A 24,668-nucleotide genomic window follows, 5' to 3' on the forward strand; every position below is an offset into this window, starting at 1 on the left:
AGGAGTCTTTTATTGTAGATTCCTTTTGACTTTCTACATAAATATCATGTCATTCATAAAAAGGGATTTTTTAAAAATTTCTGATCTGTATGCCTTTATTTCTCTTGCCTTTGGCACCAGCTAGCCCTTCCAGCACTGTGTTGCCTGAGAGCCTTGAAAGCAGACCCCCTTGCTTTGCTCCTCACTTCAGGGGACAGCATTCAGCCTCTCAATATTATGATGTTAACTATAGGTTTGGGAGATGTGTTGTATCTTGCCATTTTTCTAATGGTTTTTATCATAAACTTGTGTAGAAATTTTGCAAAATGATTTTCTGCATCAATTGATATAATTATGTAATTTTTCTTTCTTAGTCTGTGAGTATAATAGATTGCATTGATCGATTTTTGTATGTTGAACCAGACTTGTATACCTGGAAGAACCCTCACTTGGTTATGATACATGGTTATTTTTATTTATTATGGAATTCTGTTTGCTAATATTTTGTTAAGATTTTGCATCTACATTCAGGAGAGATATGGGTCTGTTTCTGTCTGGCTTGATAACAGGGTAAAATCAGTATCAAATAATAAATTGGAAAGTGATACGTCTATTTTATGGAAGACATTGTATAGAATTAATATTAATTCTTTAAATATTTGCCAGCATTCTCCATTGGAACCATCTGTGTCATAGACTTTGGGGAACAGAAGGCTAAATTATTTCAATTCTCTTAACAGTTAAAAAGTTATTTAAGTTATTTCAGTCTGTGTGAGTGTGGTATTTAGTGTTTTGCAAGAAATCAGTTCATTTCATTTAAGTTTGCAAATTTATGTGGCAAAGTTGTACACAGTAGTCCCTTGTTATCTTTTTACTATTTAAAGAGCTACTGTAATTTTCCATTATATTGTTAATTTGTCTATCTCCCTCTTTTTTTTTAATTTTATGCCAATCTTGCTAGATTTTTGTCAATTTTATTTATTTTTTCTGATGATCAATGTTTTATCTTACTGACTTTTCTCTATTTTTTTCCATCTTCAGTTTTATTTATTTCTGTTTTGTTTCTTCTTCTTGCTTTGGATTTATTTTCCTCTTCATGTTTTAGGTGCCTAAGACAAGAGCTTAGAGATGATCGATCTGAACACTTTTCCTCTTTTCTAATGTATGAATTCAGTGGTATAATATTCCTCTCGGCATTGCTTTATCTGTGTACCATACAGAGAAAGTACATTGTTTTTCATTTTGTCTGTGCTCATTGGTATATCCAAGCTGCAGCTCCTTCTACATAGACTGGGATAGATGAGGCAAAAGAAAACCTAGGGAACTCATACTGCTGTTCCTTGGATCCCAAGGACCCTAGCCCTTCTTCCATCTCTTTATCTTTGAAAATCTTATGTTTGTTTTGTATTAGGAGAGACACTCTCATGTGCAATATTTTTAACTTGTCTTTTAACACAAAGTCTTGCTATTTTGCAATCATCTTGCCTCAGGCTCCTCAGATTGCTGGAATCATAGATGCAAGTCACTGTACCCAGGCTGGACTGGGAATCAGATGTGGGCCTCCCATGTGATCTCGGGCTGTTCAGTGTCTTAGCAACGCCCACTACCATGGATGGGCGTACACTCAGAATTTTTTGGACCCCTGCACATTTGCATGAGATTAGGTCTGGGGTCATGAATATTTCCTTCCAAAGAGATAAAGGGCTCTCACAGCTTTTACTAGGCATCACTTTCCTTAGGATAATTTTCTCTGCTCCTGACTTGAAGTGTACTTTTTTTCTAAAGTGTGTGCTTCATATGTAACCTGGCTGACTCCACTGTTACAACTGTTCCAGGCAGGAAGGAAACAGAATCTTTTGCCTGCAGCACAAAAGGGTTGCATGCAGACCAGCTGGATGGAACTGCTGGCCATGGGTGACTAACACTCAGTATTTAAGCTGATCTTACTCTCTCTCTTCATGTGAGTACAGCTTTGTTTCTTCCAGTGCCTGTGGGAGTCAGATCTTCGTTGGTATCTTAGTTTGGTCTGCTATAACACAGCACCACAGACTGTGTGCCTCAACAAAACATTCATTTCTCACAGTGCTAGAAGATCAAGTTTCTAACTCAAAGTGCTAGCATGGTTAGGTTTTGATGAGGACCCTCCTCTTGATTCACAGATGGCTGGCTGACCTCTCACAGTATTCTCACCTGGCAGGGTAGGGGTCAGTTTAGGTCCCTTCATCTCCTTCTCAGGGCACTAATCCCTTCATGGGGGCCTGTATTCTCATGAGCTCATCTAAACACATTTACATCCTGAAAGTCCCATCTTCAAGTACCTGACCTTGTTGGGAATTAGGGCTTGTACATAGAGATTCGTGAGTGACACAATCAGTCCAGAGCACTTAACAGCCCCCACCCCCTGTAAACCATGTAGTGAGTTAACATCCTGGGACTACTACACCTGCCTGTGGGTGTGCCAGGTGTTTCTTGCTCAACATTTTTTATATGACGTCCAGAGTTTCTTGTTGTATCTGGGAAGAGGAATAAACAAAAGTTTGTCTCCTTCATTAAAATATAATGAACAGGGCCAGCTGGTGGCATGGTGGTTAGGACAACTGGATCCTAAGTAGTTGACTACATGACTTAAGTCCTAGATCTGGTAACTTGAAAACATGCCAGGCATGTGTGTGTGCATGCCCAAATTCCTGAAAGTAAAAACAGAGAAGGGACTGTCATGTGATCATTCCCCCAAGGGGATGCTTTCTCACTTTCCTCCTCTTTCTCTCTCTCCCTGTCTCTCTTTGCCAAGCACATGCACCCTCTGGGAAAGTTAAAACTAGATATATGTAGTAAACAAAATGTTCTTAAGAACAAATAATTTTGAGAGCAGAACATGTTGTCTTAAAGTAGCAACAGTGTTTTCCTCATTGCCAATCTGACCTAAGGTCACTCAAATTTGTTTTTTCAGTTCAGAACAACTTGTCTCAGTGATAGGAAGAATTTTATTACACGTATGACACCTGAACACCTAACTTTATATCAAGATATTAAAGAACAAAAAGTTTCACATAAGAAAATGCTTAATATGAAGAAAATGATAGGAGACCTATTCAAACACTTACTTGAAATTTATAATACTAGACATCCTGGCTATGAAGTACCAGATCCATTTGGTCAAACCCACAGAGTAAAGTTCAAGTATGTCATGCGACAGTTCTCAGAATTATCTGTGTTTGTGAGACAGAGATTGGTTAAGTGACAAACACTCATTTGATGGCAGAGTTGGAGCGATCCTAATTTTAAGGCAGTTGATGGCTTCCACTGCTAACTGTCATTATCACAAAATGATGCGACACTTATCACAGCAGCTGCTGCCAGCATTCTTCTGCTTGCGCATCCTGTGTTGTGTGAATTCCAGGTAATGGATTAGCAGACTGTGTGCAGCAAGAACTGTTTGCCGAGAACTGTTTGAAAACATATCCTCTTGTTTATCCACTGACACAAAGGTTCCCTAACTTAATACGAGTTAAAGGCTAGGGAGAGAATTTCAGTTTCAATACGAGGATTGTTTCATTCTTTCTGTAGGTACCCATTAGTCCTGCTCTCATTTCACTAGCAGGCATGGCAACCCAATTGCTCACTCCTTTGTAGAGTGGATGCACCATTGGTAGAATGACCAGCTTGAAGGACACCCTGTTATATCTGGATTTCAAATGAACTTTTTTTTTTCTAGTAGAAGCAGATCCCAAGTATTACATAGGACAAGCATACCTAAAAGACTATCTTTTGTTTATCTAAAACTTAATTTAACTGGGCATCTTACATTTTATCAGGCAATCGTCCATCAGAATGCTTCTTAACATTATACTTCAGGCAATTCCAATCTGCTGGAATTTCCCTATTACATAAACCATGTAAGGCGTCAGAAGTACAGTAAAAGGAGCACTAGTGGGAATTTTAACAGAAACTGATAAAATGAAATTTAAATCGTAAAAAATAAGTCTCTGGTGGTGTCTCTTCTATAAATATAATGTAAAACAATCTTCGTGTTTCCCACTTGATGTGACAAAAATACTGAGCATCTTCCAGTTTACATGCTAAACATTTCAACATTATTACTAAAGACCAAGCCCTTTTATGAGATTAAGTGCTATTTCTCTAAAACAGTAATTTGCAAAATGTAATTCCATGGACCAGCACCATCAGCATTGCTAGGGCCCTTGATAGAAATGCAAATGATCAAGCTCCCCACCAGACCTCAAACCAGAAACTCTGGAGATGAATGCCCAGGAATATAGGCTTAGTAAGTCTTCCAGGAAATTCTGAGACACACTTAAGTTTGAGAATTGCTTCCATGTCAGAACAGTAAGTGAAAATAATTGTCCTGCTGGAGAAATCTCACAGTTTGAAGACTTCATTTTTAGACTACCAGACTTTCTCTACTTTGAGAATTAGCAAAGTCAGTAAATTTGCAACTGGCTCTTGATTCCAGGTAGGTACCAACTCATCAAAACTGTAGCACCTTCCCACAGAAAATCATTAAGCCTTAAGCACATACCATGTCTCCCTATTATTAGTCACTGTGAGGAGGCAACCAACACTCTTTTTATTGCCTGTTCAGTAGTAGAGCCTGGTTATCATGACCTATTCAAGCATACACTACGTAGTAAGTATGGGGGTTTCTGGATTCAGCTGAATCGATAATGGTTTCAAGAAAGCAAAGCACGTGATCAGATAGACATGTCACTACTGAATTGACCTTACAAATGATCTACTGAAAAACAACAACAAATAAATAAATAAAATGAAGCTACAACTTCAAAGACATTTCACTTACATTGACTAATGCTTATAAAACAGCCACTTTATATAGCTATTATTTTAATTCACATGACCATCAGGAGAGGCAAGATTTCTTATCTCTAATTTGTAAATAAGAATTCAGATTCAAATGCTATGTAATTTATCTCAGGTCATATACTTAGGATATAATGTAGGACAATTCAAAACTCTGTAAGGCTCCAAATTCGGTTGCTCTGTCTAATATAATATTTTTCTTCTTCATATAAGGCTTTCATGGATTGACCTCCCAAGTGACTCAAACTAACTGAAGACTGTTTTTCATAACTATATCCCACCCCCATCATCATCTGATTAAGTGTTGGAAGGATATCTTGGTATGTTCTCCAAATCCCACTGTATTTGACAGCAAATACTTTAATTTGCAATTTTTCTGAAACCTACATTTATGTCATCATGGTGACTACCCATTCTTCACACAGAAAGCAGAAACAGTGCATTTCCTTTGTTAAAAAAAGCTTTACTGAGGGACTAGCAAATTATGTAATAGTTACATCACTGGACTCCCACATAGTTGACTAAGGTTCGAGTCCCAGACTTGGTGGCTTAAAAACTCATGCCAGATGCATGTGCACACATGCCCAAAATCCTGAAAGGCGATTGGAGGAGATGGGATTGTGGCATGGCCACTCCCGCCTGGAGGGGGTGGTTGATTTCTCGTTTTCTGTCTCTCTGGGTGTCGCATGCGCCTTATTGCAAAAATATCTCTTAAAAAAATAAATAACCTTACTGAGGTATTGTTGACATACAATAATACATTGCTCATACTTAAACTGCACAATTTTGTAAGTTTTGACATAATGAATACACCTGGGAAAACATCACCACAATCAGGAGAGTAAACATATCTATCACCTCCAAAATGTCCTCCTGCTCCTTCTGCTCCTTTCTAATCCTTCCTCCATAGCCCCCTCCACCCTGGCCTGGGCACTGCTTTCACCACCATATAGTAGCATGTCATTTTTAAAAATTAGTATGTTCTCTTTTATAACTAACTTTTTTTTTTGCATGCACTTATTTAGGTTTATTTTGATTTCCAAATAGTTATTTAATCCTTTCAAGTTTCTTTTCACTCTATAACAAAATGCCTATGGTCACAAACAATGTCTCCATTTCTCTAGCACCTCCTCTATACCCAGGACCCTGTCAGAGAAGTTAGTGCTCAAGAAAATTTGCTCCATGGGTTTCAGCATCCTATGTTACAAAATCTGATACAGCAGTTACAAAGCAGTGTATTGAATAATCAAGTGAATCCTAGAGATGCAAACATAAAAGTCATGGTCCCTGTGGACTGAACAGCGGCACAGAAGTAACACTATGTTTTGTGAGGCTGACTCATAGGTAAAGAATCAAGGTTTTGCACCTGGAGACTTGCCTGAACATGTGTACTCATGATTTGGGACTGGCTAACTGTGGGTTTTTATTGTCCTAATGGGGGTATCACTCTTTCTCACTTTCTCATAAAAGAAAGAAAAAATTTTCTTAAAAAATTTGTAATTTTATCAATTGTACTAAGGAGAACTGTTTACCCGTTGAAATATCCATTTTGTAAGCCAAATAATAATGTGATTAAATGTATAAATGAAATAAAAAAAAAATCATGAGTCTTGAGGCCAGCAGGTGGTTTGGTGATTAAGGCGCTAGAATCCTACATGGCCGTGCCACATTGTCGACCACAGTTCAAGCCTTGAACCTAGTAGATGGCTTTCTCACTTTCTCTCTTATCTCTCTCTCTCTCTCTCTCTCTGATGAGTGCATGTGCCCTACAGCAAATCAAAATAATAAATACTATTAAATAATGCTTTTAAAAAATTCTAGCATGTAAACTTAACTCATCATGCTAAAATAAATTTAAATATAAACAAATAATAAACATTCATGAGCCTGTCTATTAGGGATAGGAATTCAGAATAGAGATTCATGGAAGTGCACTGATATACTCATTAGAGAAATGAGAAGTCACTAGGTGTTCATGAGAGAATTAGAAAAGTTTTATATAAAGCAAACCTTGAGATACAACTAGAATGATAGGAAAAAGTTAAGATATGTGAAAAATATAATTCCACACAGAAGGAAACTCATCTGCAAAATAAGTAAAGGAAGAGGTTGGGTTTGGGAACCACAGTTTAAGTACTACTGATACTACTGAAGTGTAAGAAGGAAATTACAGTGGGTTGACCCAGGTCCTCAAGAAATATATTCCCAAGATCTAACCCTGAGTACTTATAAATGTGATCTTATTTGGAAATACGGTCTTTGAAGATAGGTAAGTTTCTGAAGATGAGATTAAACTGGATTACGGTGACTGATGTCCTTAGGGAAAAAAGCAAACTGTGAGATACAGAAAGGCAAGTGAAGATGGAGGCTGAGATTGTAGCTGCATAGCCTGAAACCAGGAAACCAGAAAATGCCAAGCATTTCTGACAGCAGTTAGAAGTGAGGAAGGAGGCATGAAACAGATCTTCCTGAGTGTCCCCATAGGGAATCAACCCAACAGACACCTTAATTTGGGACTTCTGATCTCCAGATGGTGCAAGAATTTGTTGTTTTAAGCTACAAAGTGTCCGGAAATTTGTTACAGCAGCCCTAGAGAATTGCAGAACACCATGACGGGACATAAGCCTGGACAAGTAGCTAAATTCCAGATTATAAAAATTTGAGGATGTTATATGCTTAGCATCTTGGCTATTTTCTGGCATGCTAAACAAGCCACTGAAAATTTAGAGAACACTGAATGTTAAGATTGAAATATTAGAAAGATTGTTCTAGTGGTAGGATAGAAATGAGACAGATAGGCTGATTAAAAAGCTATATTAATAGTTCCACTGGGAGAGGCCTAAAAAGTTCTCTAGTAGAAGGGATAGAAAGAAGGGAAAGGATAAAGAATAAAATGGCCAAAACTTGAGGTTGATTGGATACAAAACCTAAGAAGGCAGGAAAAATGTACATTCATATTGTATGTGCTATTTTATGACTAGTACCAACATTACTTCACAGGCTAGTATGCTCACTCAGCCATATAATTGTGAACATAAATGAATGACTTTAAGTCTTTGTACATAACATCATTTAATAACTGAATTATATACCATCATCATGATTTGTGTAACTGGAACCTATTTTTTGTCAATTTAAAAATCTTTCTATCTTAAAATTACTGTTAACATCCTTAAACATGTATATTTGGACACTCCTCTGATTATTATTTTCTTAGAATAAATTTAGAATGAGTAAAATGTATACACAGTTGTAAGACTTTAATTTTTATATATTGCTATTTTGCCTTCAAAAGTTTTATTATTGTCAGTTTAAACATCTTCAAGACATGTATGAGAAAGGCTGTTGCTTTATTCTCTCCGTTAGTACTAACATTCTTCAGATAAAGATTATATATTTCTGGGGATCAGCAGGTGGTGTTGTGGTTAAGGTGCTGGACACTCCCACATGGCCAACCACAGTTCGAATCCCAGACCTGGTGACTTGCTCTCTCACTTTCCCTCTCCCTCTCTGTCTCTCTCTCTCTGGTCAAATTAAAATAAATGAATGAATAAATAAAATTAAAATTTACAAAAAAGATTATATATTTCTGGTAGGAAAGAGATACCAACAAATTGTCTTATTTCCATTTTTTAAATGGAAATTTAAAAAATTATTTACGATTAAATAATTTTTGGATTAAATAATTTTGTCAGATCTATTTACTAGCATTTTGTACATCTTTCTGGCCTATCTAGTCATGTCCATGCTCATTTTTCTGAGTCTGTTTTCATTAACTCTTAATAATAGATATTAAGTATTGTCCATTATCCTTACATACATTTTACCCAACATTTTCAAGAATAACAAGTGCTGGCAAGGATGTGGGGAAGGAGCTACCATTGTGCACTGGCTGTAAATCAGTCCAACCATTTTGGAAGATCATATAAGTAGTTACACAAAAAAACTGTAAATGGAGCTACCTTATGTGCCAGTAATTCCACTACTGAGCATCTCTATTCAGAGGGAAGAAAATCATTATGTCAAAAGATATCTGCACTCCCATGTTCACTGCAGCACTTGTTCACACAGCCAAGATAAGAAATCAAACTTAATGTTCGTTAACTGTAAGTGGATAAAGAAAATGTGGTATATATATAGACAATGGAATATTAATTGGGAGTTGGCCATTTTTTAAATTTTATGCTTTTGATTCACATGCATTCATATTTTGGTATTGTAATCTATCATTTTTTTTCCTCCGTGGATAATGTCTTTCATGTCATGTTTTAAAAGGGTACTTTGCTCCAACATTTAAAAAATATTTAGTTATGGTTTTTCCAGTACTTTTCTTTATTTTTTTTTAAGATTGTCAAAGGGTATATGCACTTTCCAGAGATAGAGACAGAGAAGGAGAAAGTATACCCCACTGTGGCATAGTCATGCCGCAATCTTTTCTCTTCCATTTCTCTGTCCTGTGGGCATCTGGGGCATACATGCATACACATGCAACAAGCATGTTTTTAAAGACCCACCAGAGCCAGAATTTAAACCACAGTCAACAACATGGGATCCTGCTCCCTTAATCACAAGGCTATGGAGACAGCCCTACTTTTAGTTTTTTATGTAAATAAACTTTTATGTAGTAAACCTATCTTCAATTTATTTCTGAAGTAGGGATCTACCATCAGTCACTATTTTTGTCATATAAACTATTAAATTAACACTACAGTTGAAGTCATAACAGGTCTGAATAAATGCCTAAAACTGTCAACAGAAGGAAAATAACAAATTAACACCATATTTGAAGTCATAACAGGTCTGAATAATGCCTAAAACTGTCAACAGAAGGAAAATAATCTGTTTTCTGTGAAAATACTTCTCTTATTGCCCAGTAGTAAGACGGAGTGGTTGGGTATGGAAGCCTGAATGAAGTAGCTTCTCAACAGGAAATCTATGGACAAACAGTACCCATGAATGGCTCCAAATAGATCATTTAGGGGGCAGCAAGCCAAGTAGAAAAGGAAATGGTACCTACATGTGATGGCTGGTGCACCGACCCCATTTACTAATCACCGTGGAAGTTCTAAGTAACTCTGGATTGATGAAACAGATGATTGAAATGAAGAGAGAAAAAGATTAGAACTCAAGATACAGCCGAGCATCCACAAACACCTGATAATAGGGTAAATGAATACAAAAAATGTAGGGTGTGTAAACTTCTGATATACAACAATAAATAAATATTTCTCAAATATTTTGTGGAACACACTCTTCCCAAAATAATATTCACTGTTTATCTGCAACTCCAATTTAAGTTGGCATCTTGTATTTTTATTTTTATTTGCTGAGTTCAACCACCTTACATAGGAAGCAGTTAGCTTGAACGTGTGCTGAGTCCCTCCCACTATCCTCTACCCTCCATCCACCCTATGAAGGGAAAAAAAGCATTTAAAAGAAACAAGAAAGAATGTAAACTAAGTAAATAGACTATGGAATGACATACTACCACACTGTTAAGAAAAGAAAAAAAAGAAGAAAAGATAAAAAGGATGTATGTCACTGGTCGTACTCTCAAAATAATAGTAAAGACAAAATTGATAGCACACATCCTAATATATCTTGCCAAAAACTATGAATATGGGGACCAGTAGTTAGTGTAATGGCTATGTCACTGGACTCCCATGTAGTCGACCGCGGTTTGCATCCCGGACCCGGTGGCTTAAAACTCACGCCGGATGCGTGTGCATGTGTGCCCAAGATCCCGAGAGGAGAATGGAGGAGAAGGGATTGTGGCGTGGCCATCCCCCCGGGGGGTGATTTCTCGCTTTCTGTCTCTCTGTCTCTCTCTGTCTGTCTGGCGAGCGCACATGCCCTGTAGCAAAAAAAAAAACAACTACGAATATGGTAATACTCTCGATTTGATTATCACATGCCACACATGTGATTTCTAAAACGATAGTATTCTTCACAAAGATGTGTAACAAATGTAAATAAAAAACTTTTTAAAAATTCTAGGAAAAGAATAATCTAAGTCAACCATTAGAGAGATAAAGAAAAAATAAAATAAAAAAGCTAAGTCAGCCCATATGGCAGACTATGTAGTTCACATCCTGGACTCGTGCTTGAGAGGCTTACCGGCGCATATGCATGCATGCCCAGAGTTGTGAAAAAAGGGAGAGAAATAAGAGAAGGGATTGTGGCATGGCCATTCCCTTGGGAAATGATTTCTCACTTTACATCTCTCAATCTCTCTCCCTTCTCTAGCTGTTTCTCCTGGCCAGTGTGTGGTGCATCCTCTGGTCAAAAAAAAAAAAATTCAACTTGTCAAATTTGGAAATCTTTCACCTTAGAATAAAGCCTGCTTGACTACAAAAACATGCATTTAACAAAAACCCCACTTACTCCTCATAGTCTGAGGTGAAAAGTTGTAGTCAAGAAGTCTATAAAACTGCAAAGAAAACTCTCATCGGCTCCCGGGTTAACTAGTTCTTCACTAACAAAAACTAATCAATCTATAGTCAATCACAAAGAATCACTGAGAGTTGAGGAACAGCAAAATATAAGGGCTATGACAAGAAACAAAGTAAGGACTGGCTTTAATAATTTGGGGAGCATAGTAAAATACAAAAAATGAGTTATAGTTAATATTCCCCTAGATATATTAAAGAGGAGGGCATTTATATCCCAAAGAGGAGATGAAACAAAAGAATGGCAATAGGGGGACAGCAGGGGCGTGGTGGTTAAAGGTGCTGGACTCCCACGTGGCTGACCATTAAATTTTAATAAGTACATTTAAAAATATATAATACCAATGAAAAGAGAGTATTCTCACTAATATAAAATGTTAGGAAAAAAGTGAAACACCACTAGATTTGTTAATTGGAACAGATTTCAATTTCAGTGGACACAGAGGAAATCCTTTTTACATTAGCAAGTTGATTACATTCATTAGAAGAGAAAAAATAGTATGCCTATAGTGAAAACACACTGACAATGTGAAATCATCTCTGTAGATATCAAAATAGCTTTATACAGAGAATGGCTTCCAGATAATTTACCAATGAGAAGATCACCAAGAAATCAAATCATTTCATTTTTCTTTTATGCGCGTGTGTATATATTTATGTATGTGTGTGTGTGTATATATATATATATATATGTATGTATGTGTGTGTGTGTGTACACGTGAACAAAATGAAAAATAACTGCTATTAGATACAGAAACTAGTACAAAGACCTATTTTAATTCCATATTATGTACTGGGCTGTTATTTTTACAGAATTACTAGTTATAGAAGATAAAGATGGAAAAAGGATAAATATTTGAGTGTTATTGGTGAGGATTTTTTTAGATACTATAACCTAATTTAGGATTAATTTAAGAGTAAAGAACAAAGACAATTACATTTTTTTTCCCTGTCATTATCTGTTTTCCCAGTCAATTCCTCTACTGCAATATAAGCTCTGGGAGAATACAAATTACTACTTTTTTTATTCACTGCTATTAACTAAGTATATAGAATAGTACCAGAACACGGTATGTCACACTATAAATATTTGTCGAATGGATAAATGAGACAGTGAATGAATGAATCTTTAAAACGTGGTCGGATTAATACAGTTGAAGAAAATTCAACTCAATATCTTCAATTCTTCAATGAAGTACAGCCACACTTGATGAGCCACAAGTGGATCTGTTAATGTACGCAGCTTGTCCCTGAGTTCTTTATTGCTTTTTGTTATATTGCTTCTTGTTGATTTCTCTTTCTTGCTGGAATGTAGGGTCTTAGATAAATCATTCAAGTTTGTTTCCAGGTGACTTTTCTTTCAGGATAATAGAAAACAGTTTTGCAGCTACCTCCTGGGTTTAAAGTAGAAAGAAACAAAGTCTAGAGAAAAGTGAAGTGAGTAAAATATGTCCAGTGTTTCTTCCAACATTATAGGTAGTTCAATTTTTTTTTAATGGGTTAATGGTTGGTGAGCTCCTCAGATTCAGAGCTTAGTTCTGCAGCACTTCAAGTTCTTGGCTGTTGATACTCCAGAGAAAATAGAGAGGGCACGCAATATTAATTTTTTAAATGGCATACTGTGTATTTTATGTTTTCCCTTTTTTATTATTGCCAGAGGGCATGTGCAGAAACCAGAGAAAGAGACAGAGAACATCCTGTTATCAAGGAGCATGGTCACAGCACAGTCCCATTTCCCGCATTCTATCTTCTTGTCAGGATTTTGTGCACCCATGCATACATGCCCCATGTGTTTTTCAGACTACTGGACCTGGGATTTGAATCGCTGTCAACTACATGGGACCCATAATCCAAAGAACAGTGTTTAACCACTGCACTTTGGGCAGTCTCACATACATTTTAACATGTTCTTTAAAGGTTGAAAATAGTGCTTGTTCGGCGCCAGCAAGTGGCATGGTGGTTAAGGGCGCTGGACTCTCACATGACCAGCTAGGTTAGAGTCCTGGACCTGGTAGCTTGCTTTCTCACTTTCTTTCTCTCTCTGTCCCTCTCTAGTCTAAATAAAATAAATACATAAATAAATAAAGTTAAATAAAATAATTCTTTAAAATTATTTTTAAAAGACAATAGTACTTGTTTTTTATAAAATATAAAAATTTCCTAAGGTGTACTTTTCATTGTATGTTAACCATTCTAAATATATATCTTTCCAATCTCTCTTACCTTGAAATAGATTATGCATTTTTTTTCTCTTTTTGCCAGTGAAGAGTTTTTGGGTTTTTCTCCCTCCACTACCAGATAGGATTTTATGAATCCATGCAATATTGACTGGTTCTAGTTACTGGAACTCTCGGAGTAGAATTTTACTTGTGAACTCTGTTAACGTTTACATTTGCAGAGGGTATATTTCTCTATTATGGAACAGGAAGAAGGTGACGTGGAGATATCTTTCATGCTAACATGACTTTGTTTTCCAGTTGTTTTCTTTCAAGATGGTTTACAAGTATTTAGGCAAATACTAAAGAATCCCTAGAAGAACCTCATGGTTTTTTTCTTAAATCCGTGTTTTATTATTATTTTTTTCTTCTCATACATGAAATTTCAGGTTGATTATCTTCAGTGTCAAAGAACGGAGTACAAGTTTGGGTATGTCAAGATTTTGAAATATTTAGAAATCTAGTTTTATTATATTTTTAATGCAAAATTCACATCGTTAGAGGGAAAAAGACTAAGAAGGGGGAGGAGAGGAGCAAACCAAAAATGTTGCATCCTTTCCATTACATCATGGCAAAAATTCTATTTCATTGCTTTGAAAATAGTGACATCTAGTGGATTTGAGGTATAATACCATGGGTATCTAGTCAGAATTCATTGTAATTACCAAAAGGAAAAAGCAATCTACTGATAGTTACATAGATGGAGACAATGAGGGGAATTTTATAGTAATTAAAATTACCAGGCCATTTCCAGACACCTATTCATCAGCCTCTAGAATTCAGATAGAAAGTGACTATGAATTTGAAAGAGTCATTCACTGCAAAGTAAGATAAATGTTACCAATTTACCTCTAGGGGAGGTTTAGAAAGGTATAGATTATAAGTATGGTTAGTAAAGGCACACTTGGTTCATATTACAGAAACAGAAAATATTCAATATGTTCTTCCCATATTTGTATTAAAGTATCTGCCAGCCGCAAATGTATTCCCATTTGATTCCCAACGTACTTGTCCTAAGACATATATTTTAATTATGAATTTAAGTAATGACATGAATCTTAAAATAAATAGTGACTACTTAGCTCACATTACAATTCTTCATTAGACCTACCATATGGACCAATAATATGTTTGACACTGCAGTTCACAAAGCAGTACATATGTATAATTACTGAATCTTCATCAACAGATATTACTATTATTTCCATTTTACAGCCAAATAAAGCAAATGTTTAAATGTTTAGATAAATCCGCTAAGCAAGCAAAAGCATCCTTGATAAGAGAGCCATTGATACCAGGTAGACAGACACTCGGATACTCCACCTCCCCTTCCCTATTGGAATTCCACAACAAAGTAATAAATAGCACAATGCTGGCTCCCTGCATAAACAGAAATTTCTGTTTCACATGGAATAATGCTGAGAATTGTACTGGTAACAAATGCCATCCCTTCCATTTATAAAGTGCCTACTATCTGGCTCTTAGTAATATAAATCTGGCACCTTAATAATACATTATCTATATGTAGATAGTCACATAAATAGAAGAGGCATTAGGTAGGAAGAGGTTAAGTAACTCACCTAAGGTCATGAGACTAGTATCCTTAGAGAAATAGTGCAAATTAGTAAATAAACATTGACCTCCTTCTATTAGCATTTTTACAAAACAAGTATCACATGAATCCATATTTTCAAATTGTGCACTTATTGGAGTTAAGACAATTTTTGACTCTAGGGAATATTTTATTTTTATTTGATTTCTGGGCTGTCACTATTTAAAAAAAAAGGATTGACTGAAAAGAAAACTATAATCAGTGTGCTGTCACTGTTTAAAAAAAAAATAAAAGGATTGACTGAAAAGAAAACTATAATCAGAATGAGAAGACTCAGGTTGTAACCAAATTCAGTCTCTTCCTAGAAAACTGTTAGAAAATTTATCTTAACTTTTATTTCCTTATCTATAATCCAGAAAAATAAATCATTTCAAATTCTTTTTAAACCATTTTAAGAATACTTAGGGCATTCAAAAAGGTCATGAAAAAATATGCATTATGAAAAAACTATAAATGGGTTACAAAATGTTTTCACACAAAAATAAGCTTGTAGTTTAATTCCATTTTCCACACACCTTTTGAAAGACATTGTAAATAATATATGTGAAACCATTTTGAAGATAGCAAAGTATGGTACTAATTTAAAATATTATAACAATGACATATTCATAAGAGTTATTAGGCCCTTTTTTTTTTCTTTTTTGGAAGTGAGTCAAAACATGGAATAAGCTTTTGGTGAAACTTTCAAACTGTTGTTTAGACCCCTAGAGAAAAAGCCCAAATTTTATCATAAAATTAAGGTACAGAAAATTCTTAGAATTCATAAAGTTTGTTTTAGATACTTAAAGATTCATATTTGCATTTGTATTAAATGTCTGTGGGCCAAGACATACTTAATCAAATGATCTGACTGGTAGAAAAGCAGCAATGTAGCTACTACTCCTTTAAAAGAGCACATTTGTTTTTAAACAAAAGTTCAACTCTAATTGTTTTAAAGCTGCCATTACATAGAAAACACCACTGGTAATAACTGATTAACATCACAAGTATATCCATTAAGCTAGATTGCTTGCTCTTTATCTGGCCAACTCCTTAATAACACTCGTATATCTAAAGGACATTCATGTGCCTCATTTTTTCCCAAGTATAGGAAATCAATCGCTATTTTTAAAAATTACATTAGTTTATTTAGGTTAAACAAGGGATATTAAATTCACTTGTGTATATTGGGCAGTATAGTACCGAGAGCATTTTAGAAATAACATGCTTATAAAAGTGATATTGATCCAGTTTACAAATACCAATAAATTAACACATTGTGGCAAGGAATTTTACCTCTAATACTTTGATGCATATTGTCAAATTACTACTCATCTTAAGACATTTACTGATAATTTCCTTTTATTTTTGTATCATGCAGGATACTATTAGAAAAATGACCACATAATCAACGGCAGTAATTTGAGGATTAAAAAGGACAACTGGCAAAGCTTGACCTTAGAAAACTAGAAGGAACAGTCCAACAAAGAAAGGAAGAGTCACTTCCAAAAATGAAAGCATAAAGAAGGGAAGCAGTATGAGACACCTAGAGAGACATGATAGAAAAGGAAAGCCACTTACCTGGTGGGACACAGCCTCACAGGTGGCCCATAAGGAACAATCTGGGAACGTGGGTACAACCTCAGTCTCTTTCTGTCCTTTCATTCCAGACAATGCTCACCACTGGCTGGACACCGCCACAACACGGAGTCTGAGGAAAAACTAATTCTCTTTCCTTAAATTGCGCCGTTCGTCCTCTCCTGCCCTCAGACATCCTAGCTTTTTGAGTGACACTTGTCTTTCCTGTGTCTCCAGTTTGCAAACGGCAGACCCTGGGACTTCTTGGCCTCCATAATCACAGGAGTCGGTTCCTAGAACAGACGCCCTCGTGTAGATCGTCCTCGTCCGTGCCTGCGCTGCTGAACAGAAATAACCTGAGACTGAGCGGTTTATAAGGAAGATTTTCTGGCTCACAATGCTGTGGATGGAGAACATCCAAAGGTGTGGAGCTGGCATCTGTCCAGGCTCAGAGTCTCGACCCAGGTTGAAACGCGGAGAAATCGGCCCACGCCTGAGGAGAGAGCAGACGCGGCCTGCGGGCAGCCATCTTCATACAGCGTGCCGGCCTCGCCTCGCCTCCCCACGGGCGCGGGCCGCGCCCTCCCAGCAGCACGGGTCCGCCCCCGGGGCAGCTCCGCGGAGCCGCTGCCCACGCAGCCTCACCTCCACCTGCTCTGTTGTCGTGGGGCCTGAACTCCAACTCCTGAGCTTGTCAGGCCGAGACACACATTAACCAAACTAACCTCAGGAGACCCTTGATACTGCTTAATGTGATTCATACGCGTCCGCTCTCAGGACGGTGGGGCGGGGAGGTGAAGAGTAGCTCTAGAACGACAAAAGAAAGACATTCTTGTCAAGACGGACTGCATATATGACAATGATCCCATAAGATTTTAATGAATCTGAAAAATTCCGAGTTCCTAATGTTGTTGTAGCCGTTGTAAGGGCAAAGCGCCAACACATTGCTCATGTGTTATTGGGATGTCGTTGTAAATAAGCCTGCTGCACTGCCAGTCACACATAAAGAATAGCACAGTGGTGTCCAGTACATAAGACTTCGTGATGGTAATAAAGGAAAATGTTACTGGTTTATGTGTTCACTATACTATACTTTTTATTGTTATTTTAGAGTGCACCTCTTAGATACTATAAAACAGTATTCCATGTTTTGCTAGCAGAAGCCTCATACATCTCATTGTTTATGGAGTCTCTTGGTTGCACCATTTTTCTCTGGGGTTGAGTTAATCTTATGTGTGTACTTTTTTTTTTTTTTAAATCTTCTGTACCACATTTTGACTGTACCTTTTCTGACATCATTCTTCTTTTTTCTTTTGTTTAATTTCCAATAGGGTGCATGCACTCACCAAAGAGAGAGGAAAATAAGACAGCACCTCCCCTGGGGGTATAGCCACAGCACAGTTCCTTCTCTTCCATTGTACACACACACACACACACACACACACACACACTCTCCTGCCTGGTATGCTTTTTAAGCCTCTGGGTCCTGGACTCAAATCACACAGCCAGCTGTGAATCCATCTGCCTTAACCAGCGTACAGGTGGCTGGCCCTACTGTACCTTTTCATGTTTAACTATGTTTACTTAACACCATTGTTTTATAAATATCAACAGTAGTCAGTACAATAAAATGCTATGCAGGTTTGTCGCCTCTGAGCAATTGTATGTACCATAAAGCCTAGGCGTGTAGTAGGCTACACTGTCTACGTTTGTGTACGTACTCTTTGGTGTTTACATGACCAAATCTACTACTGACACATTTCTCAGAAGGTACCTCCATCGTTAAGTGATACATGACTTGATACGTGACTATGTGTTGCTGAAAAGCCTGAGAGCCACAACAATCTAATAACAATGAGGAACTCTAGCACCCTGAACAACCCTTCTCTCAAAAAAGAAACAGAATTTCTTTGAGGAATCTCTGATTCCACTCTTGAAACAGGAAGTAACAAGATGATTCACAATATTTTGCTGTTGGAGAAAGCAGTGTGCTGGAGAAGGCAACCGCTTATGTGCCATCTTTTGACTCAAACTCAGCCACATAGAAAGGAGCCTTAATAGGACACTTCTTTATCAAGAAATGAAGAGCTCTCACAGCCTGTGCTGGGCTTATCACCTTCTGTGGGAATATCTTATTGTTACAGACACCATGTGTGTTCCTTTGTCCTGCTCCTTTGTCCTGAGTGTGTGTATCATATTACATTTACCAATCTCACTATTACATTTGTTTCCGGTAAAGAGAGAATAGGGCCTTTCTCCTGCAGACTAAGATGAATACATACAGACCAGCACCCATATCAGCAGAAGACTCTCTGGTCATGGGAAGCTGACTGTCAATATGGTTTACGGTTTTGGTAAAAGGAGATATATAATGGATATTACATGTGACTTTAGAAGAATATTAATAAACATAATGTAGTATAATTAAAGTAAGTGTAAATTATCTGAGATGTGCTGGAAACATTTATATCTTTCTTCTCCCAGTTTCATAACATTACTTCCATGCAGTACAGTTTTGAACAGTGACACTTGCATAACAACTTTGCTGCTCTTTTAAACTTTCTTTTTTCCTTGGAATATTGCCTTTAAAGACCGGAAACAATTTGATTGACAAGGTGGCAAGTAGAAGAACATATTGGAGGACCAACAGGTAGTATGGTGATGAAGGCACTGGATTCCCACACGGCAGACCATGGTTCGAGTCCTGGACTCAGAGGCTTGAAAATCACAACAGATAGATAAATAAATAAATTTTAAAAAGAAATGCACATTAAGAAAATGTTAGGGTTGCTGTATGTATATCCAACCTGATCTAAATAGTTGGAATACATGGCATAGGACACAGAGTTTAAGGACCCATTTAAAAAAAAAAAAAAAGGAAGAGCCCTAGATAAGAAAGTCTAAGGAATGTCTCTTTCCCACCTCTTTATGTTACACGATTTGCTATCTACATGTTATGTAGACTCAACTGTGAGAAATTCCATATTGTTACTATATTTTAAATCTCACAACAGCTTTACCTCTCCCTTACAAGGACTGATACTCCCTGAGTCTAATGTCAAGGGGTTTGCCATTAAATTTCCAGAGGTGGTTTCGGACTTGAATTCATTGAACTGCATGCTCTAGCTGTTTGGTTTTCTTGGTTGGCGTTTTAAGCTATCCAGATTCCCCCAAGCTCTGATCACAGTAAAAATACAGATGCTATTTGTCATTCTTTGAAATTATTTAGTGATGTATCTTAGGATAAGTTTAGTTAGGAGGTAAAATGGTTTTTATTTACATAAGGCTTATTTCTAGAAAAAAGAGTTGTAAATTAAGTCATAATGAATTCTTATGAGTCATCGTGAGGAAAATGGCATCCCTTTCTTTATCTGATGATTGGCTCTTTTGATTTGTTTCTGGAAACATTAGGAGGAACCAACTTTCCCATGGTGGCTTCTTAAAGTCCTTTACTTTTTCCTGTTTCCTACATTGTGAACATTTCACTGCTCATTAGATTCTCAACCAAGGGTAATGAAGGAGATAGAAATAAGTAGAATTTAGCTAGTGAAAAAGATTGTCATGATGATTGATACAGTGGCTAACAAAAACTTGCCAAGTATATAGGAATATTCTTATTATAATGTCTCCTCATTGCTCACAGTTAGCTAAGGTCTGGTTATGCATACAGGTGCTTATTTTATATTTCAGGGATTCTCATTATAATTCATAAATGGTCTCCTTTATGTAAGATGTCTTATATCATTTACTTTATTAAGAAGACTTTACTTCACATGTATGAAGAATTTCAGTTTTTTAGCACCTGAATATCCAATGATGTTCAACATTAGTTCTGGTACTCTTTCATACTAAAAGAATATGTTCGTTGACTTTACCAAATAACCTATATATTCTAAAACTGAGTTTTTCTAGTTAGATAATTATTACAACTAAAAATCAATGAGCAATAATGGGCGCTTTTTTTTTTTTTTAATTTGCTACAGTGTACATACAATCATTAAAGAGAAAGAGAGAAAGGAAGTGAAAAAGTCCCTCCCCCATGGAAGACAGTCATGCTACAAATCCTTCTCTCCCTTCTCCTCCCTTCTCCTTCAGGATTTTGAGCAAGCGCACACAAGCACACACATTTACCTGGCATGTTTTCAAGCCACCAGACTGGGACTGAAGCTGGAACTGTACAATCAGGCAAGTAGGATGTAGCTGCCTCAAACACCACACCAATAGATGGGCTCAATAATATAGTTTTTTTTTAAGAAATATTTAATTTTATTATTATTATTATTATTTTAACTTGCTGTAGTCATCAGAGAGAGAAAGAGAGTTAAAGAGCAAGCTGCCAAGTCCAGGGCTCAAATTGTAGTTGGCCTTGTAGGATTCCAGCACCCTAACCACTAAGCCACATGCTGGCCCCAATAATACACTTTTTAATGAAGACTCTGTTTTAAAGTTTCTTTAACACCAAACAGCTAGAAACATCTTAGCAAATATCTAATTTATATGCAAAAACATAAACCAGAGAAAGATTAGCAATGTAGTAGTCAGACACTCAATTAGTAGGTAACTTATATGTTTAACTTATTGACAAGTCTGCATTGAAGGAGTGAAGAGCCTAAAAAAACCCAGCCAGCCTATGATGTGAGTCCCTCATACACAACAAAAACATCGTCCTTCCTTTAGTCAAACAGCACAAGTTTGTTGGACAGAGCAGAAACTGAGATGAGGAAGATCATGTATCTGTTCTCCATTTGGTTAAAGGAAAAAGCAAGACTTAAGAATAAATGGCAGAAGCCTGGTATAAAAGATAAGATCCTCTCCCATACTTATTGCAGAATTATTCACAACAGACAAGATATGGAATCAGTCTAAGTGTCCATCAGCACATAAATGGATAGAGAAAATGTAGTATAGATATACAATGGAAAACTATTTGTCTATAAAATAAGGAAATCCTCCAATTAGTGACAACGTGAAAGAACCTGGAGGAAATCAAGCGAAATAAGCCTGACACAGAGAGATAGGTATCTCATGATCTCATGCATATGTGGAGTCCAAAATAACAGATCTCATAGTAGGAGAGAGTAGAATGTGCTTAGTTACCAGGGGATGGGGACACTGAGGGCTAGGGAGCCAATGTTGATCATAGGATAAAAAATTACAGTTAAATAAGAAAAAGGAATTCAAGAATGTATTGAACAACATGGTGACTGCAGTTAATAATATATTAGATTGTTTAAAAATGCTGAGAGTGAGGGCCCAGCAGGTGGCATAGCAGTTACATTACTGGACTCCCACATGGCTCACTGTGGTTCAAGTACCTGACCCAGTGGCTTGAAAATCACACCAGGAGAACATGTGTTCATGTCCAAGATCCCAGGAGGAGAATGGAGAACAGACTGTAGAATGGTATCCTCCTGGGAGTGGTGAATTCTCGCTTTCCTTCTCTCCCCCTACCCCCATGAGGGCACACACCCTAAAGCAAAACCTCTTTTAAAAAAATGTTGAGAGTAGACATTAAGTGTTCTCACTACAAAAATTATAACTGTGAGTTAATATATATGGTAATTAGGTAGAATTAGTCATTCCACTATCTATCTATCTATCTGTCTATCTATCTATCCACACAAAAGTGTCGTTTTGTAATAGATGGTAAATATATACAATTTTATCACTGTTAAAAAAATAATGAGAGAATCCTATTCTTAGCCAAAGGATTACTACAAACAGGCAAAGATGACATCATGGACCTACATCCTCCTCTAATAGAGAAGACTGTAGGCTGGGGTACAAGGGGCCCTTCAGTCCAACGGTGACCTCCCTCTTCTCTTTGACCTTTTTCCTTCTGCCTGTGACTTCTTCCATCCTCATCTGCAGCTCTCTCATCTGGAAATGTCCTGATTTCTTATAAAGCAGAGAAATATATTTCTTACTCTAGGTAGAGTGACTAGCATCCAAGCATCTGAGACCCAGTTCTGTGGACTCCTCATACCTACCCATAAGCTATGACAAAAGATTTTGTTAGCCTCTATTTTGTTTGGCCACGAAATAATGTGTGAATGTGTCATCTTAAGCAGTCATGTAAAATTTATTATGAAAAGAGACCAGTAGAGGACGTGATGGTTAAGGCCCTGAACTCCCACATGAATAACAGCAGCTCAAGTCCCAGACATGGCAATTTGAAAATTATGCCAGTCATATGTGTGTGCATACCCAATATCCCAGGAGGAGAATGGAAGAGAAAGGATTATGGTGTGGCCATTCCCGTCAGGGGTAACTTCTCATGTCCCCTCTCACTGTGTCTCCATGTCTCTCTCTCCAGCAAGTACATTCTCCCTAGGGCAAAAACTTAAAAAAAAATTATAAAGTCTCTTCAATACTTTATTCTGAATATTTCTAAAATATCTATGAGTCCTTCCACTCCTCTTGCCACCATAAGGTGGTTCAGGCCACCACCATTTTTCATGTGGGTTATAGCACATTCTGATATAGGTCAGTGCAGGTCTTGGAACATTTCCCTTATCCCAGAAAATCCCTTATGCCTTCTGCTAGTCATTTCACTACCCTAAAATCTAGACACTTTTCCAATTTCTAACCCTTAAAATAATTTCCTCTTGAGAGAGTTATGTACTCTCTTGTGTCTGATTTCCTTTGCTCAAATGAAATGTGAGAGAAATCATTGTTTTTGCACCTCATGGTAGTTTGTTCTTGTCATTGCTGAGTAGTATTCCATTCCATGGGTGCATCATAGTCAGATTCTTCTCATATTGATAAACATTTTAGGTTATTTCCAGTGTTTGGCTCTTTTTCTTTTTTTTTAAGACGTTTTTGCCTGAGGGTGCATGTGCTCACCAGAGAGGGACAGAAATAGAGATAGTGAGAAGGAAAGTGAGAAATCATCCCCTGGGGGGATAGCCACACCACCATCCCTTCTCCTCCCATCTCCTCTCAGGATCTTAGTCATGCACATACACGTGCCTGGTGTGAGTTTTAAGCCACCGGGTCTGAGACTCGAATCATAGTCGGCCATGTGGGAGTCCAGTGACCTGAACACTACGCCATGTGCTGGCCCTAGTGTTAAATTCTTATGAATAATGTTGTTATGAATATTCTGGTGCATTTTTGACATGTACATTTTAAACATATATTAATGTATGCAACATATGCATTTTTTAAATCTATAAACTTAAGAGGAAATATTGAGGGATTTAGGGGATATGTAACTTTTAATACATGACTAGTTTTCATAATATTTATGTTATTTTACATTGCTATCAATAATATATAAGTGGAGACCAGCAGATGGCCTAATGGTTACATTGCTGGATTCCCACATAGTCGACCATGGCTTGAGTCCCAGACCTGGCAGCTTGAAATTCATGCCAGGTCCAAGTGCATGTGTTCCCAAAATCCCGAGAGGAAAATGGAAGAGAAAGGATTGCAGTGTAGCCATGCCTCCAGGGGACGATTTCTCACTTTCTGTCTCTATGTTCCTCTTTGTCTCTCTAGAGAACACACACATTCTAAAGCAAAAATCTCTCTAAAATAATAATACTCAAGTATTATTCCATACCCTCATTTGCAAATATCAAATCAAATATCCATGTTTGATATTTTTGTATTTTTCCTTTAGCCAATCTTGTGAGAGTGTAGTTACATCACATTGTGGTTTCAATTTGCATTTTTCCCCCAGTATACAGAGGCACCAAGCACCTCATGCTCAATGAAAATTTTATATAAGATTTACTGAAATGTCTAGTCAAGTCTTTTTGTCCATGTTCAATTGGGTCATCAGAGAAGTCATGACACATTTTTACATAGAAAAAAATACATCAGGGGACCAGCAGTTGGCGTAATGGCTATGTCACTGGACTCCCATGTAGTCAACCGTGGTTCAAGTCCCAGACCCAGTGGCTTAAACTCACTCCGGGTGTATGTGCATGTATGCCCAAGATCCTGAGAGGAGGATGGAGAGAAGGGGTTACGGCATAGCCATCTCCCCGGGGGGGGGGGTGATTTCTC

Source organism: Tupaia chinensis, unplaced genomic scaffold (genome assembly GCF_000334495.1).
Source record: "Tupaia chinensis unplaced genomic scaffold, TupChi_1.0 Scaffold000622_1, whole genome shotgun sequence".
Lineage (NCBI taxonomy): Eukaryota > Metazoa > Chordata > Mammalia > Scandentia > Tupaiidae > Tupaia > Tupaia belangeri.